Raw genomic sequence first — 13432 nt, forward strand, 5'->3', positions numbered from 1 at the left:
TCTCTCACACACACACAAATGAAAAACCCACTCAAACTCATACACACGAACAGTCACACTCTCTATGACAGCAGTGAAACGCAATAGAGAATATCACTGTGCTGAACTAAAAGGCATGTCTTTCAATGACTTGACGTGTAAACCAATGTTTTTAAGACATCAAAACGAATGTATTTCTTTATTGCTGAACATTTACAATTATCCCATGAATATGGTCATAAAAACGAACATATTGGAGACATTTCACTGTGTGCAACATGTTTCATAACAATGCTTATTATCAAGTGACCAAAAAAAAAAATGAAATACTGAGTTGTGCTGAATAAATTAAAGCACAAAAAGCAACCCCAAAATCAGTGTTGGTATTTTGCCGAAACAAAAAAACGGTGTAATTAAATGATTATTACACATTTATATTCGTATTAACATTTGTTGAAATATTTACTCTATTCCACAATTCCTGATATCAACTGGTTTTCTTTATAAATACATCATAATATTATTATAAAGCTGAAGTTGATTGAAAAGTCTCTCAGATGGCTGATGATGAGGATATATTGAACAATAGCGCATAATATAGTGAAAAGGGCCAAAACACGTTAACCCAAGCGGGCTGCGACATGCAAATAACCTCTAATGCGCGCCATTCACTCAAAAGAAACAACCCGTTTTATAAAGAACTCCTTCATTTCGACTTTATTATAAGCTATGTAGGCATAATTAACTACCCTATCATATTCAGTAAATTAACTATATTACCATATGACCAAAGCAGGCCTATACGTACAATAAAACGTAATTCTACTTAGAAAGATGCTAGGAATAGATAAATGATAGGCCTGATAATTATTCCGAAATATTATTTTTTTTACAACGAATTAAGGAGAGATATAAATCGTGTGAAAAGGCCACTGTGATTGTCAGTCAGGACAGAAGTTCGTTGCAGTCTACACAATGTATAACATAAATTACAAATAATATAACAATATAACAAAATTACCTAATGCTCGGTTTTTTCTGGCCTGCCTTGAAAATGTGATAAGCACACGTGTCGAAAATGCACCAAATCTTTATCTATTTGCTCAATTCCCTTTGCATTATGAATTAAATTCCGCAAGACAATGCAAAATGACATCTTACTTATTGCCTATAATTTAAACACAAATAATGTTTAAATCAATAAAAACGAACCAATAATATGCCTATAAACACGATTTAAAAAAAATAAAGCATATAGCCTATTACCGACATAGAAAATAAACTTGATTTGGAAACAAATCAACGGCAGGAAATGATAAGTGATAACAGTTACGTGAAGAATAAGCAATACATAATGTTCTGATCCATAACTGAATATCGGTTAAGAACACCAATCGATGTTTATGTTGCCTAAAATATTTAATAATGTCTGATGAAAACGTATTGACTCACTCTTTAAAAATACTTGTCAATAGTTTTGACAATTCATTTATATTGAGAGCTCATACAATTAATGACCATAATTGTATCACTGAGAAAGAACACGTCAGAATGTTCGTTTGGTAATAAAAAAAGGTTACAAAATTGATCGCTGCTTACCGTGGTAAATCCTCTGCACAATTGGTGCAACAATACAATATCTACAAATACGACGTGCGCAGAAATAATAAATAAAAAAAACAGTTGATGAAAACTGCAATGCCTTGTTTGGAAATAAGCACAAAAATGTGAAAATGTATCTTTCGTTTAGTTTTGCTCCATTTGTGTAGTGCCCTGTGTTCTTGAAAGCGCCAAGGGATTTAACAGTGTATTTTCTCTTTCTCCGACCCACAAGACGTTTGCTCCTCTCTCTCTCGCTCGTTTATTGTCATGTAGACACCGGCATAATCCCTAGGCACATTAACTTGGTCCAAGTTGAGCCCGTCAGCGCGAGCCCGTCTCGTCCGCTCCTCTCTTTCTGAACCTTCACTGTTCCCAGGTGTCAGCGCGGCGAGCGACGATTCAACTTTTCCTTTCTCTCTCCCCCCGGCGCGTGATAGTGAGATGGAAGGATCGCCCACCTACTTGCGCGTCCCGTACTGTGTGATGTGTGTGTTTCTGTTTCACGGACTGTCTCTTAAAGAGGATCTTGCTCGCCCATCCATAGAGAGCAATGCAAAACGGGCTATCTTGCCTGTCCGCAGTCGGAAGTTGAGCGACGCTACCCGCAGTAAATTTTAAAGTGACAGGGGACCGGTGGAGAGGCGAGGTCAGAGAGAGGTCGGGATGGGCTTCTATGGGATTGACTACATATACACACACCAGCCCAATTTGCCTTTGATGAAACCACCGAATAATTATGCAATCATTCGCGTTTCACTCGTTTTTCCCTAAGCAATGAGGGGTGGGTTCGCGGCTCACTCCAAGCCCAGTTAAAGCACAAAATACTATTAGCTTAGACTACTGAATGATGACAATGACTCTCATCTAAGAATATTGTACATTTTAAAATCAGTGGTGTTATTAATAAAATACGTAATGGCGTGTAAAAGGTATTGTTTTAATTAAATAAAGCCTCATTAATAATCCAAGTGAAAACAACAACTTTTATTGTTAGGCCTAAGTGACGCTTTCCTTGTTTGCTTGGAGCACCTGCTTTACGGGACAGACAAGGCATGCGCCCCAGTGACCTGTCTCGCCCTCGCCGCTCTGAGAGACGTAGGACGCAGGTGACCAACGTGCCGTCGTCCTGCATGGTGTTGTTACTCACATTTCTAAACATGCCAATCCAATTTATAGCTTTCTAAATATTATTCTGCTAAACTTGATCTGCAATGAATGGTAACAGTTTGCATACACAGCAGGGCCAACATGCACACAATTAAGACTTTTTTCTGATTTTATTGTTGTTGTTGCTTGTTTGTATGTTTAAACTTTTTTTTTAAATAATAATTTTCACTCTTTTTTCTTAACATTTATGTACAACTCTAAACTCTTTTGGATAATCAAATCGGAAAAAATAGACCACTTAGAATAATATAAAAGTATGCTATAGCCTACTTGGTTATTCAGGGCAAGCATGAACAGGAGTCTATACTGTTCTGGGAGAGGGTGAGGGGAGTGGGGGGGGGGGGCGAAGAGATTATGAATATGTCTCAGTGGCCGCTATCTGTGACATTGACCTTCTATCCCAGATAATTCCCATTGTTTGATGAAATTGCAGAGCAAATGTGCAGGAAGGACAGGAAAAATCATGTGTAAATAAGGTGGACCTCGCCAGAGATTCCCATAGTCCGCGCTGCTTGAGAACCCAAAAGAGCCCCCGGTCCGCAGCTCATTGATTTCCTGCCTTTCCTCGACTTGTCCATTGTTGGAAGCCTTTTTAATTTAGCCATAAATTGGGAAAGCTCAAGCTATGAGCTGTTCTATTTTCTTCCTGTCAGGATGAGGGATTTGTTTTATGATCCATTGTGTATTAAATACAAGTAATCTGGGAAAGTGATTGGCCGGGCCTCTCCGGGTCTGATCGAGGATTCTGATAGAGACCCAGAGCTCTTTCTGAAAGGGAGGAAACGTTTGTGGATAAACAAGGGTTTTGTGGTATCACTAGCAGGTCCGAGTGACCAGGATAAATTGGGGTAAATGTAGATTGGACCAGACTCCGCTCACGGTTTCTCAGCCTGTACTTCTCTCCCTAGTCAGGAGATGGCGTTCTCAACTGAACAAACTTTTACAAGGTATTAGTTGCCTTTCAATACGTTCTTTAATGCCATGCAGACACATTTTGATAGGTGTTTTCTTTAGTGGAGAATTTAACAGGGTTTAGATTCATGGATAGCCTAAATTTGAGTTGTAAGCCTTCCATACTGAACGAAGTTCACAGCCTGTGTGCCTATATCTCCTGAGAAAAGTGCATCAGTCAAGCGCGGAGACGCTGAGTTATTGAGATGGGGGTCATTGCTTTCTCGTCCGCAGAATTGCAGCACACAACATCGTCTACACTAAGGCGTTAAATTGCTAGATGAGACATGAAAGATTCAGTTGCATGGGCCTGAATATATAATCACCTGAACGACCTACAATACATTTCTTGGATCCACAATAAGAGGAGCCGTGGAAGTGAATTTTAAAACATTTGTTCAAGCCCCCATGTATAGTGTTTTAAACCATAGTCTAATTTATGTTTATTTGAAAAACTCGCCATATAGTCTAGTCCATTATATTACGTAAGTATATTAAATAGTTCGGCTTTATCAAAAGAACCCAAGCCTTTGTTATTATGATTATAGCACATAAAGTGTGTAATAGCTGTTTAATAACAGATTACAAACCAAAAAGCCTGCTCGAGGCTTTTGTTATTTCTCCTATTTTACGCCACTTACCGTTTCATTCTGATTTGGGTGACACTTCACATCTGCGGCATCCGGATAATGTTTTTTGTACATCGACTTAAAAGTGCTGTGAAATTTCTCAAGGGTTTTCATGCTGATTTGTTTGTATTAGTTGTTTGTTTTAGCAACTCAATTACTTGGGAAAATGTTCTCAGTTTAAGTATTGGACAAATCCATCACTACATTTTCAAAGCATTTCCCAATTTATATTGCAGTGTAGGAAACATGAGGCTACTTTGCTTTAACAAATTATTTACGCTTGAGTTTCACAGGATAACAGTGGGCTATTTACAGTGCCTTCAGAAAATATTCACACCCCCTTGGCTTTTTACACATTTTCTGGTGTTACAGACTGAATTTATTTTGATCAAAGTCATATTTTGTGTCACTGGCATACATACAATATATCATAATGTTAAAGTGGAATTATGTTTTTAGACATTTTTACAAATGAATAAAAAATGAAAAGCTGAAATGTCTTGAAATGTTTTATATTATGGCAAAACTAAATACGTTCAGGAGTGAAAATCTGCTAACTAAGTCACATAATAAGTTGCATGGACTCACTCTGTGTGCAATAATAGTGTTTCAAATTATTTGTGAATGACTCATCTCTGTACCGCACACATACAATTATTTGTAATTGGCGAGTTTCTCAGTCGAGCAGTGAATTTAAAACACAGATTCAACCACAAAAAACAGGGAGGTTTTCCAATGCCTTGCAAAGAAGGGCACCTATTGGTAGATATATATTTTTTATTTAATGCAGACATTGAATAACCCTTTGGATGTGGATTTGTAAAAATGTTTTTGTGGATTTGTAAAAATGTCTAAAAACACAATTCTACTTTGACATTATGGGATATTGTATGTATCAATACACTCAGTCACTACAAAGATACAGGCGTCCTTCCTAACTCAGTTGCTGGAGAGGAAGGAAACCGCTCAGGGATTTCACCATTGGTGACTTTAAAACAGTTACAGAGTTTAATGGTTGTGATAGGAGAAAAAGGAGGATGGATATACAACATTTAAGTTATTCCACAATACTAAACTAACTGACAGAGTGAAAAGTAGGAAGCCTGTACAGAATACAAATATTCCAAAACATGCATCCTGTTGGCATTAAGGCACTAAAGTAAAACTGCAACAAATATGGCAAAGAAAATAACTTCATGTTCTGAATACAAAGTTCTATGTTTGGGGCCAATCCAACACAACTCATCACTGAGTACCACTATTCATATTTTCAAGCATGGTGGTGGCTGCATCATGTTATGGGTATGCTTGTCATCGGCAAAGACTAGGCAGTTTAGGATAAAAAGAAATGGAATAGCGCTAAGAACAGGCAAAATTCTAGAGGAAAACCTGGTTCAGTCTGCTTTCCAACAGACACAGGGAGGCATGTTCACCTTTCAGCAGGACAATAACCTAAAACACAAAGCCACATATACACTGGAGTTGCTAACAAGGTGACAATGAATTTCCCTTAGTGGCCTAGTTACAGTTTTAACTTAAATCCCCTTGAAAATCTATGGCTTTACTTCAAAATGCATTAGTGAGTATCTGGTTTATAAAGGAGCTTCATTTGTTTGACTTGTTTATCTACACTCAGCTTGTGTATGAGTCAGAGCATTACGGCACCACGAGTCCCTCGGTGGGGATTCCTGGGCCGGGTAGGTGCAAACTGACTCCATGAGGGAGCTACTCCCTGATGCCGACCGCCGCAACGAGTCAGGCTGCTTAAGTCGCTCTAATGGAAGCACTGTGTATAAGGTGAATTCCAGCACATCCTCCCAAAGAGGGAAAAAAAGGGAAGAAAAAGAAAATATCGCAGCCAAATCCACATGAAATAGTTCCACCATTCATATGGAGAGACCTCCCATTGACACGGGCGAAAAGCTGCATTAAGCCTCCATCATGAGTCTCTACAGACGGGCCCACCTAGACTATTTATTTTGGTTAAGTGTGGGGCGATTCAATCAGGTGGCAAAAACATATTTAAAAACTCACACGAATTTAGGAGTGATATAACTTTTGATACAACACCCGTGTCATGGTGTGTAATTTTAGGACTTATCAGAATTTGAACAGTTATAGTGACTTCACAGCGAATTAGCCAACAACTTCATTTTGTAATGATTATGCTGAAAATGTTAGTGTTCTAAATATGTGTCTAATATCTATAATGTAACCTAATCGATATTTAAAAAAATACATAACAAATACAATAGACTATCGGTAAACATATCCAGGTGAGTGAAATAGACACTGCATTAACCATATCATTGATACTTTTGAAATTTTAAGTCAAAGCAGAAACTGACATTTTTGCATACGGCTACTATCTCCCCCACCGAACACCCCCACCCCTCCCCTCACCCCTCCAAAAAGTCCCGGAGTCTCCTCACGGACCAATTCGCATTAAAAGAGAGCAGAGGAAATGAAAGGGGAAAAATGTAAATAAAACATTTCCTTGGTCTGGAAGTAGACCCGTTGCGAGCGCGTGTTAATCTCCACCTCGGTAATTTGGTTCTCCGGGAGAAGACAGAAGCCCCGCTGCTGTGCCCTGCACTTCATAAATCACAGCTTTATGTGGACAAGGTCAGCGGCCCCCTGGCTCAGCCCAGCTCCTCCGAGCGACACAGCGCGCCCGCTATGTTTTCCCTGCCGCCCGGGGCTCTCAGGACCAGACCAGCTCACTTCTAATTACTTTGGATTATTTTCATTTGCCGGGGTCAGCCAGGCATTCCGGGAGAGGGATGATTTCCTACAAATTCTTCGGCCTTTGATGACTGGGCCCTGCGTGTTTTCCGAATTAGTACCCCATCATTTTGGCACTGTCTGTTCTGTTTTAGCGGCCCCCCAGCCCACTCCAGTGACAGCTCTGCTCTGCAGTGGGGCCCAGGCCAGGTTCCATCCCGACAACATGCAGGCGCTTTCCCACCCGAGACTGACCAGCAGTGGGAGAGAAGCAGACATATGCTGACAGCTAAAATATAACTAGGAGATGTTAGAAAAAACGAAGTATAAATAGGCAATGCAATAAACTGAGAATTAGGAAAAGCTTTTGGATCCCTGTTGCTTTAAAATATATTAATTAACCTATGGGCCTATGGTATAGGATTTAGCAGCAACCGGATGCTGTGATGAATGTCTAACCTCACAGTTAACCTTAGTTTTGATATAATTATAATACTGTCAGATATAGGCTATGTGATGCATGAACTCGGATCTATGTTAGTGAATAACGTGTGCTTAAAAGTATTTTTAACGTGTGCTTACAATTATCTTTGCTGCACATTAACGGTTCAATTCGCTTTTATTCCGATTCCAGAAAGATCCACATCTATAAGAGATTCTGCATGTGAATAAGAGATATTGTCTCCTGTAGCTAAAATGAAGTAAATTGAATTGACAGCAGGAATGACTAGACGTGACTGGAGCGTTAAAACAAGGCATTGACCAAACATGACCACTGGCCTGAGGTACAATGTAGGCTACTATTCACACTGTGGGAGGAGGTAAATGTACAAATCAGAGAGTGGGGCGAGGACTTGAAAACATACATGCAGCTGATTTTTGGAGCTACCCGGCGTGTGCCCCTGCTCCAAAGAGCAGCCGGAGGAATGCACCGTCGCGGGTGGGGGGCTGAGTAGGAGGAGGAAGAGGAGGAGAAGGAGAGGGGGGGTGTTACTGAGTCTGAGAGAGGTCCAACAGGCTGCGGTAATCACACAGACACTTCCTCCGCAGCGCCTCAACACACAGGCAACTCTGTATGTGTATGTGGACCACGGGGTGCGATAAAGTCGTACTGGAGTCAAAGGTAACGTTTTGAAAACATAAATTCAGCGTCGGAGAGCTGGAATGTAAAACAAGCCTGGCCAGCCAGCCAACCAGCCAGCCAGCCCGCCCGCCCGCCCCACCCGGCCGGATAAAGCCCGGTAATTAGAGCATGTTGTTGGTCGCTGCAGGGTGAACAAATTGCTTCTTAAACGCTCGTAGATATCATCTTTAAAAGAGCCCCTTGATGTAAGGAAAGATGCAATAGAACACACCACTTCAGACCAGAGGAGCGGGTGTCGCACATTCATTACATTTATGGAGCTGTCCGGCCACGTTTGAAATGGAGATCACTTGAGACAGGGACTGCGTGCTTTTCATACACCGTGACCAATTGAAAGGCTAATATTGACTGTTTCCGGGATATGTGAAATAGCCGTCACATATAATGTCTGATGAAGCAAGACACTCAAACACCCGTTTCTCTAAGAGATCCCATTCCACTCCATCCATCCCACCCTAAAAACTCCCCCTCCTCGGTGTCTAGGTGAGATTTATGTCATTTCAGAAAGGTAAACTTGTTAATGACCAGTTTTACCCTGACTAGTTTTTACACGCAGGTGTTCAGACATAACCATGGCATCACGCACACGTCACCAAGGCGCAGAGTCAAGGCGCGGGTTGATGACTTGAGGGCGTGCCTTTCCAAATACGGCTTTCCATGAATTGCCCCATTTCTTGAAGCGTTTATTTTTTTCGTTTTAGGTCTGCACACACCTTTTAATGACAGAAAATACCAAAACCACACATTTAATTCACAAGGACTTTCCAATGATCTAAGAAACCAACACATTCTGCCTCCATAATAATACCCAAAACAAGAATCAGTGCATGCATTTTTGTGGGTGAGCACTTGCCTGTATTGTAAGACAGTCATTTACTTTGAAAACAGTTGAGTCCAAAATAATTTGCATTATCAATGCAAAAAAAAAACTCAAGAAAGTCAGAAAAAGCCAACAAACTCACTAACCCTCTTCCATGGGTTAGTGGAGCAGCTCCTATTTAAGGCTTCACTGGTTTCCAGCACCATCAGAGGCCCATAAGTTTGGCCAGAATTATATTTAACCGAGATCTTTGTGCTGAGTACAGGGTACATGGTACAGCTCCGACATGCTTTTGCCATTCAGACCAACACTCTCATTATATGACACAGCTTCCAGTTGGAATTCGCACGCACACACACACACACACGCACGCACACACGCACACACACACACACACACACACACACACGCACGCACGCACGCACATGCACGCATGCACGCGCACACACACACACGCACGCGCACGCGCACACACACACACACACACACACACACACACACACACACTGATCTGATTGAGACACATCTGATTTCGCTGCAGTCCACACAAATCCTGGGAATCTGAGACTTATTTGAGAAACTATGCATTATGCTCCCATCTCCTCCCCAACAGTCAAAGGGTGTGTATGTGAGTGTGATGTGTGGGCATGCAGGTCTACCCTCAACCCTGAAACAATGCAATCACACCATGGCACATTGCAGCAGTCCGACTTGATTGAGTCATCAGACATGGTGCGTCAATACTCAAGGTTTATTCAATTCCAGACCAATCATTCTGGTGTCATACACTTTTGGGTTAATATTGAAACCGGAGGCTGGGGCCGGGGAGAGATAAATCAGCTTTTATGATGGGTTGTTATGGTTTTTACGGCGCTGGTTTGTGAGGGACTGATTTGGGGATCAATCACAGGTGGTGTCTGCTGGCGGGGTGTGCCGGGGATCGATGGTGGATCTGGGGCCTGCAGTGATGGAGGACTGCTGAACTATGACCAGACCATCCCTCCCTCCCTTCCTCCCCGCTCTGGCACAACTGAAGGAGCATGACAACCACCCATATCATCATCATACCCGACCTCTCTCCCCTTCGCTCGCAATTCACTTCTTTATCTGGATGGCACCTCTGAAAATTCCATTGTCACACAACATTTAACAAAGACAAAAGTCCCAGGCCCACGCTCTATAAGCTGCTGGAGAGAAGCAACAAAACCCCTTTAAGCCAGGACATTAACCTGGAAGGAATCAGGGCTGGTTTTCACAATCACAAAGCATCTCTGATCTTGGCTCAGTTTAGATTTCGATCACAATGATTATATCGACAAAGGAGACCTGATCCTAGGTCAGTAGTCGTTCTCTGAGATACTCATAAAGGAAAGCCACAATGGAGGTGTTTTCTTACGCAGGTACAGACGAGTAACAAACATGTTAGTTGTCTGGATACAGTACCGTTATGGACCTAAGGGTTTGTTTAACAGTTAAAGACAGTGGTTAGTGGTGTGTCCGACTGCACTGAGAGAGACTAGCATTGGGAGGGTATGAGTTATTTAGTGTTTAACTGCCCTTTTAAATCTTTCTGTTTGCATGTGGAGAGATGGCTCAGAACAAACAAACATACCCACATAAATACAGTACACGTGTGGCACAGACCCAGATATAGACACCATACTTACTGTCCATGCTTAGACACACACACACACACGCATACGCACACGCACACGCACACACATACACACACACAAAGGGACATACTGTTTTTACACACACACAACATGTCCCGTAGCTGTCAGACGGCAGCTTCCTCCTTTCTGTCAGCGTGGCCCGACTGAAACAAAAGACCCGGGGAGCGAGGCAACCTTGTTTCTCAATTAGAGGAAGTTGGTCCTGATTACGCTGCCCCTGCAGAAGCATTCCAATCCCGTGAACTCGTCCAGCCGCTGCCAGCAGGCCCTAAACCAGCCAGAGAGAGTGAGGAGAGTCTTAAAGTACTGGTGTGCCCCACCCAGACTCCCCGTCCTCCTCTTCTCTCCTCCTCTCCACACGCATGCACACACTCTCCTTCCCACCCCGTCCTCCTCTCCTCTCCTTTCTTCCCCTCCTCTCCTCCCCACCCCTTTCCTCCTCTCCTCTCCTCCCCTCCCCTCCCCTCCTCTCCACCCCACCCCTGTCCTCCTCCCCTCTCCTCTCCACCCCACCCCTTTCCTCCTCTCTTCTCCTCCCCTCCCTTCCCCTCCTCTTCTCTCCACCCCTGTCCTCCTCTCCTCTCCTCCCTTCCCCTCCTCTTCTCCCCTCTTCCCGCCCTCTTCTCCCCACCCCTGTCCTCCCCTCCTCCCCTCCCTTCCCCTCCTCTTCTCTCCACCCCTGTCCTCCTCTCCTCTCCTCCCTTCCCCTCCTCTCCTCCCTTCCCGCCCTCTTCTCCCCACCCCTGTCCTCCCCTCCTCTCCTCCCTTCCCCTCCTCTTCTCCCCACCCCTGTCCTCCCCTCCTCTCCTCCCTTCCCACCCTCTTCTCCCCACCACTTTCCTCCTCTCCTCCCTTCCCCTCCTCTTCTCCCGCCCCTGACCCCCCTCCTCTCCTCCCTTCCCCTCCTCTACTCCCCACCCCTTTCTTCCTCTCCTCCTATCCCCTCCCCTCCTCTTCTCCCCACCCCTGTCCTCCTCTCCTCTCCTCCCTTCCCCTCCTCTTCTCCCCACCCCTGTCCTCCCCTCCTCTCCTCCCTTCCCCTCCTCTTCACCCCACCCCTTTTCATCCAATCCTCTCCTCCCCACCACTGTCCTCCTCTCTTCCCCTCCCTCCTTCCCAAGTAGAGCCTCCTTTGCCCTGAGAAGAGTAGACAATTCCAGCTTCCTCACACCCTCAGCTCTATGTCCCTGACAAATGTGTTCACTCCTGGTGTTTATAAGAAGTGAGGTTAGTCATAATCTAGAGAGAGGGAGTATTTACACACTGTGGATATTCTGATAAAAGGCGACGTATTCAATTTCTGTTTGTTTGACAGGCGCACTGTCTCTCTCTCTCTCACGTTGACAGGAAGACCCCCATCCATTCACCCAAGGGTTGCAACCCTAACAGTATTCTCTCTTGCGGCACTCAAGTGCTAACACATATTAAGTAAATGAAGAGTCTCTTCAACCCAGGGAGACAAACGAGCTTCTTAAACACAGGAGGTGTGGCGGTTTGATCTTCCATCGGCCCGTGTTAATGATGAAATCTAGGCCGGCTCGTATTGATGATGTAACTAGGACTGATCCAGGACTGTGTACATTTAAGACCGAGATGGCCCCAATGTTTCTAGCCAGGTGCTCAAGCTCTTCACATCTGTTTACGAAAGAGAGAGAGTATGTATGTGTGTGTGTGGGGGGGGAGGTTAAGGGGATACTGATGGGATGGGAAGGACTGTGTGTATACATGGCGGTACTTCAAAGCCATCCCGTTACCCGGGCCGACAGTGCAGAGAGTTTACACCCATCCACACCCAGCCAACAGCACTAAACCACAGGTCAGAGTGTCTCCTCTCATTCTTCCCCTCCAGCCAGTGGCCAGGTCCCCTCTCTCTCTCTCTCTCTCTCTCTCTCTCTCTCTCTCTCTCTCTCCCTCTCCCTCTCCCTCTCCCTCTCCCTCTCCCTCTCCCTCTCCCTCTCCCTCTCCCCCTCTCTCCCTCTCTCTCTCTCCATCTCCCTCTCCCTCTCTCTCTCTCTCTCCCTCTCTCTCTCTCTCTCTGCTGTTTATTGTCATCTCGGCCAGAGAAAAAAACACTGACTGTGCAGTGTAAAACACTGAAGGGGGGATGAGGGGCAGGAGTTGAGGCGGCAGAGGCCCCCAGGGTGGGTAGGAATGGGTGAGGGAGGGGGGACCAAGGCTGGCTTGGGGGGGGGGCTAGTGTAATCTTGGTGCTGAATAGACGGGAGCTCCTAATAGAAACCCGTCGTCCGGCTGCCACTGAGAGAAACAAGAGCTGTAATGGATGGGCTCAGCTCTGACTCCCCCCCGCTTCCCCCCCACCCCTGTGACCCCTGTGTTGGTCAGAAGTAAGAGCTAAAGAAGCATTGTAGCCCCGGGCCTGATTGAATGGGGAGGAGGGGAGGTGGATAGAGGAGGAGGGTGGAGGGGGGTATAGGGAGCCCAGCCGCGCTGATAGACCAATTTCCCAGTACTGTGAGCAGCTAGGTCTTGATTGATGAGGGCCGGTGCTGGTGAGAGGAGACCCATCACATACGATCACATAAATACTTATTCAGCTCAAATTCTCCTTGACAAGCCTTGCGACAGCTTTGTGCTGTCACAGATATCATTGGAAGGAAACCGCTCCATTAATCATGCGTAATTAACTTTCCTGAGGGGTTCCGCTGGTAACCAGTGTGAAAGAACGAGCCAGTACCAAATCCCAGTAACCAGTGTGAAAGAACGAGCCAGTACCAAATCC

At 44.3% G+C, this 13432-nt stretch overlaps 1 protein-coding gene across 19 annotated transcripts in view; it reads right to left on the reverse strand.

The window, feature by feature from the left end:
* LOC135546294 (histone-lysine N-methyltransferase MECOM-like) overlaps positions 1-13432 on the reverse strand; it is a 212750-nt gene that overhangs the window by 26900 nt on the left and 172418 nt on the right. Inside the window, exon 1 of one of the 19 annotated variants that reach the window (XM_064974625.1) lies at positions 1579-2347. The exons of the other annotated variants lie outside the window; for them this stretch is intronic. The gene's annotated coding sequence lies outside the window, so the exon portion shown is untranslated. Of the gene's footprint in view, positions 1-1578; positions 2348-13432 lie in introns of those variants that run through there. 19 annotated transcript variants of the gene reach the window in all.

Source organism: Oncorhynchus masou, chromosome 9 (genome assembly GCF_036934945.1).
Source record: "Oncorhynchus masou masou isolate Uvic2021 chromosome 9, UVic_Omas_1.1, whole genome shotgun sequence".
Taxonomy (NCBI): Eukaryota; Metazoa; Chordata; class Actinopteri; order Salmoniformes; family Salmonidae; genus Oncorhynchus; species Oncorhynchus masou.